Below are 5800 nucleotides of genomic sequence, written 5' to 3'. Positions count from 1 at the left end.
CTTCCTTGTTCGTATTTTTATGGGCCTTAAATAGAAATAACAATGTGAAAATGGGCGTGGCATCTGTAGATAAAAGAAATATTTTGTGTCAACAAGTTTTTGGTTTTTTTTTTGGTATTGGTTGTAATACGGTAAAAAAGTTAAGGCAACTTATATCAGATCAATTTAAATGATTTTTATTAAGAATTATGGTAGATCATACCTATTATTTCTAGTATATCGACTTTCCTAGCTTTTCTCAAAGATGACATTGAATGAACATACTTAAGAATATAACGTAAAATCAAAGCACTCATGCACATGATCGTTTGAAATTTAAATAATCGCCAAATTGCAAAAATACATGAAGGGGGTGAAAGGGAAGTACTGGATTTAATTCAAAGGTAATTTAAATGCATCATTCTGATTACGAAGGAGATTAAAAAGACACATACATCAAAATTGTATGATGCATGGTAGTAGTGCGCCAACTACAGTCTCATTTTCTAAGTTTCGAACCCGGTTTGACACGCTTAGAATACTTCTGTTTATTTCTTCCAATCTATTGTCAGTTATTTTCCCAATTTACACTAATATTGCGGTTAATGTTAGTTACTATTTGAAGTAGCGAGTATAATACGGGGTTGTTCTCATTGTGTCTACAATCAATTTTCTTGTTTCGGACATTTTGGTTAGTGGTGTGTTATTACAGTTCAGGGGTTACTGTGTTGTTATCACGGTTGATCACCTAATTTTACACATACGAAAGTCCAAACTAATTCTTTGGGTTTTGGGTTGATTACTGTAAGCGATACTTGTATAGCTTCAGGACATCGGACTAAGTCGTCCGTGCGAGACCCGACAGGGTAGTCTAGGACGTTAAAAACTCCCTTAGTAGTAGTAGTCGGACTAGGTCTCACTGAGAATTTAAATTCTGAGTATCAAGAAGTGCATGGGGTCAGGTTTTGTAAAGTTATCTGTGAAACATGGAAAAATAACATAAAGATAATAACGTTTACACGGTCGTTAGATCGTAATATTAGCTGCAACTAAATATGGTAAGAAATCACAAAGGTGGGTGATACATCGGGATGGTTTCGGGGGTTATGCTACCCTTTTGTTAAAAATAGGAAAAAAATGAACTTCGATTATATGGACAGTGAAAGACTGGTTTATGCGGTTATAAACAGGTACTGATCAGAGAGGTCAATTATTTTAATTGGATCGTTATTAAAAAAATTTTTATCAGCATATTTAGTTGGCAGTAAGTTGTTTATTGGTGTAAAAAAGCATAGAATTAAACTTGATATATTATAGATACCAATAAAGTAGACATAACTATCTGCATTTGAACCGTAATGGGTTATGCCAATGAGACTTAAATTCCTGCAGTAGTGTAAGATAATAGCAGATGCTACCAGGTTTGACAGACGACTGCTATATCACTTCTGATCTAAATTGATAAAAACAAAGGTTACTGAACTTGATTGATAATTGAGCCTTAGTAAAGACATATTTTTACGACATATTATAAGTATAATGTAGGGAATTCTAACTGTTTCGCGAACTAAAGAAAAAAAACGGTATATAGTATTCATATCAAGAACATTTATCTGACCTTTTTTTCGTATTTCAAAAACGAAATTTTGGATCACCGAAATCTTTTTCTTGTTAAATTCTCATTACGTTTCTATAAAACATTTTCCTGTAATAGCTCCCCTTTGGTAGAATATTACCACCAATTATCTCCGCTTACACCATCGTATAACCTTTATAAAAAATAATAAATACTTACAGAGATAGCCAAAACTGCTTCAATAAGTGTAAACACACCATCAAGTAAGCTCTGGACGGCCCTAACAACAAACGTGATGAAATCCAAGGTAGCAGAGCGAAGACGATTCTTCGAAATAAACAAATAAGTAAAAATAACACTAAGACACATTGATGGCCAACATTATCAAATACTATTGACATTAGGGTAAAATCATTCATTTATAACCAAGTACCATGCTGCCAACGCAGTAGACAACTTGGAAATACTGGCCTATTTAGCTCACCAGGACTCAATTACATGAAAACCCCTTGACCAATTTTAACCAAACTTGACAGAAATGATGTATGCAAGATCCACTTTTGGTTCCACTTGATTAAACAAGATGGTTATAAGAGGCCTTTTAAGCTTCTGGTTGGTCGATTTTCAAAGATCAACTCCTCTGAAACCATAGGTGCCAATGTTTTGAAACTTAACAGAGTAATGACCTAAATGTTCTCTACAAACGATCCACTTTTTGTGCGGCTCAGATGACTCAACGGGTGGCTACGGCCACTCAATGCTGAACTGAAACCCTATGAGGAAACAGATTTGAATAAACGCGATGACTTTTCATTCCGTATTGTCAACTTTCTTTTCATCTGTGGCAACATCACTTCAGCACCTGCGTATCACTACTCATACGTTATGCCATAGCTTGCCATAACTACGCAGATTTTTGCTTAGCGATAGGCTTCTGAAACAGGGTTATGTCGCTTCAAGATTGAAGTCATCCCTACAGAAGTTTTATAGTTATCATCATGAACTCGTGGATCGTTACGATGTATCCATCTGCACCATGAGAACAGATTTGTTCAATATTTCATACTTTTCCTTTTATTTCGTCTGTACCGGACCTTGTATGAGCAACTCGGCGGGTGTTTCTAGAAAAGCAGAGGACGCTTACCCTACCGGTACACCTGGTCCAAGTTTTAGTGGAGTCCGAGTTGCTTATTTACTTTTATTGCTTGTACGTACTACTTTGTTTATTTGATATTCTTTTATGTGCGTGTCTGTTTTCCATGTCTGATATTTGTCCACAGTTAGTTTACCACACAAATTTGTATGTAAAAATTCTTTTAAAATAATTATATAACTGTTAGATAATTTAAAACACTATTTGTAAATTGATGTATGATTTTGCAAGGTGAGAGAAATAATGCTCCATATAATATGATCTACCTTCGTTAGCTACAATTAAGGAGTATAGCTTCGTGTAGTAACAAATCCTTGTGAATATTAAACCTAATGGAGACCACCACTCATGAATTTAAGAAAAAAAAAATATGTATATGAAGTTACATGTATGTAATGTAAACCTAAGTCGCGGTAGACCGAAATGCCAGGGCACCAAGTCACAATAATGGATGATTTGACCATTTGTTTTCTACGCCCGCCTTTTCAGACATATTATGGTATACCAGCTTCTGTGGGTCTGTCCATCATTAACACTTCGCACAATAACTCAAAAATGCTGATAAACTTCGGATGTTTCTTCCGGTTGATGAGAGCTACCTTTCGATTTTTATAAATTTCCGATTTTACGATATAGAGTTCGGAAACTTTATTTATAAAACGGGAGATTTTGCTTTTTTGGACTATAACTCATAACATCCTCCCAAGTCAGGGTTTTGAGTCCACCCTCGTTTTCTCAAACTCAAAATCCTGACTTGGGAGGATGAACCCATAAGAGCTTGTACCCATTTTCATGAAAATTTTGGAAATAATTCATTAGTTATGAATTTTTGATTTTTCTTTTTCAAGTTATTGGACTTTTTTCATAAAAGGAGGAATAAACCATTTTATGTCAACTGTTCGATAAATCAGCGCATAGACCATGCTCAGTGTACACTATTTTTTTGTTCTACCCAAGTCCTACATTGCGGAAGGATCTACCAATATTTGCGCAATAAATTGAAAACGCTTCCAGCAATTTTTATAAAACTTGAATGAATCTTGATTTTTATATTTTTCGGATTACCCATTCGTACACTTATTCATAATTCACACCAGAAGTAATATTACAGCCCGAAATCTTATCGTGGGTCAAACAAAAATCAATGGAGTATCATTGTGTCCAGATTTGTCTCAAGTGTCCAGGGTTCGACCCCTGTGGGCTTATCTTGCTTTCTTTCCCCCGCTGCGAAGCATTTTATTTTCCTCGACAACCATTCTATTAATTTTGTTATTACATGTATACATGTATATTAACTATCGTAATTTTGTAAGTTTCCAGACCCATTTGATTGAATTTCACATATCAGTATCTAAATGAACAATAAAAATAGTCCCCCAGTACTTCCTAGAACCATGGTCGACCTTTATTACATATCAATATATATTTCATTTATAGCGTATTCATTAAAATAGGTCTAGAAACTGACAAAACTCAATAATTTTTGTTTATTAATATTAACGAATCAAGCAGAAGTTATGGTTGTCATGGAAAAGGGTTTATCGCTAACAAGTTAATTGAGCAGTGTTTGAGGTTTGTTGGCAAGTTACATTTTTCCCCGGAGTTTTATTACCTTAGGTTATAGAAGAAGGTTAAAGGTTCTTTTACTTACATATAAATTCTGAAGTTCTGAAGTGGTGTGTCTACATTTAAGTAACTTGCAAACAAAAAGGTCCTCATCTGCTCTATCTACGGGGCGCCGAATGGGACTCTTGGTTTTGTACTCAAAATTCAATTTTGTACAGACATTTTGAAGTGAATTTTGTTCAACAAAAATGAATTCCGATTAAAAAAATTTATAACATAATAAAAATTTTCAATTTTGTGTCAGAAAACTCAATTCTGTGTCACAAAGTTCAATTTTGTGTCAATTCTGTGTCACAAAATTCCATTTCGTTTTGTGTCACAAAAATCAATTTTGTGAGACAAAAGTCTATTTTGTGTATTTCAGTGAATGTTGTAAGTTAGTAATACACGCGTACATGATGTACACATTTTGAATTCATTTGTATATCCAATGGATTCTGTAAATTTATTTGCATACAAAATTGACTTTTGTGACACAGAATTGACTTTTGTCACAGAATTGATTATCATGAATGTCAATATCTGTTCGCATGCATTATATAACTCTTTAAAGAGTTTTCTCCCCTGGAAGTTTTCTGATGGTTTACATTCCTAAAATGATCAATAATGAGTAGTAATATCATTTCTAAAGTGTTATGAAAGAATTTTGAAAATTGTGTTCTATCCATTAACAGCTGACAAATCACAGACTAGTAAAACGAAATACAACATTCCCGCCAATCAAGTCAGATATATTTAATCGAAAGAAATAACAGCTAAGTGGCATCTTTCAGCAATCAACACGGAGTACAACTCGCACTGCAACATCGCGCTCTTATTGGCCCCTAACAATAGTTTGAGTTTATAAATTTGAACATTACCAACCATAATACTAGTAAGTTATTTATAAAACACAATGTGTTATGACACCATGGATTAAACATGGTTTTTATTGGCCTACCACAATGCAGAGGGTGTAGAATGTATAATACTGACTTTCGTCTAAACTTTAACCAACATTTCTATCAGGAATCTTTACCAATTAAGACAGGATAATTGCAGTTGTTTCCAACTTTCCAAATTTTTCCTTGATATTGCCATTTGTTATATGGGATTTCGTCCCATTTGATTATTGCCTGCCTGGAGTTTTTTCCTATCGTTCGGTAATTTGTTAGTACCCTTTAATAGGTAATAGTGTGAGTTATGAACGACCACAACTTAAAACTGCTCAAAAAATGAAATTATTTCCCTGCCGCCAATCGGTGTCTACGCTTGCCGATGAAATTCCCACCCCTTTCACTAAAACCCACAATCAACAAAACAAAAGCATATACAAGAAAAAGAAAGAAATTAACAACTAAGTTATAAAAGAAACAGCAAACATGGTGAAAAACACGCACAACCAAACACACACACAGCCTTGAATTTCAAGTATGCGTTATCAAATTTACTCTTTCGATAAAGAAACCGCGTGGATATCGAACAGT

This window comes from Perna viridis, chromosome 7 (assembly GCF_037379345.1).
Source record: "Perna viridis isolate PV_CMFRI_1.1 ecotype Kerala chromosome 7, ASM3737934v1, whole genome shotgun sequence".
NCBI lineage: Eukaryota > Metazoa > Mollusca > Bivalvia > Mytilida > Mytilidae > Perna > Perna viridis.
This window is presented reverse-complemented; position numbering follows the sequence as displayed.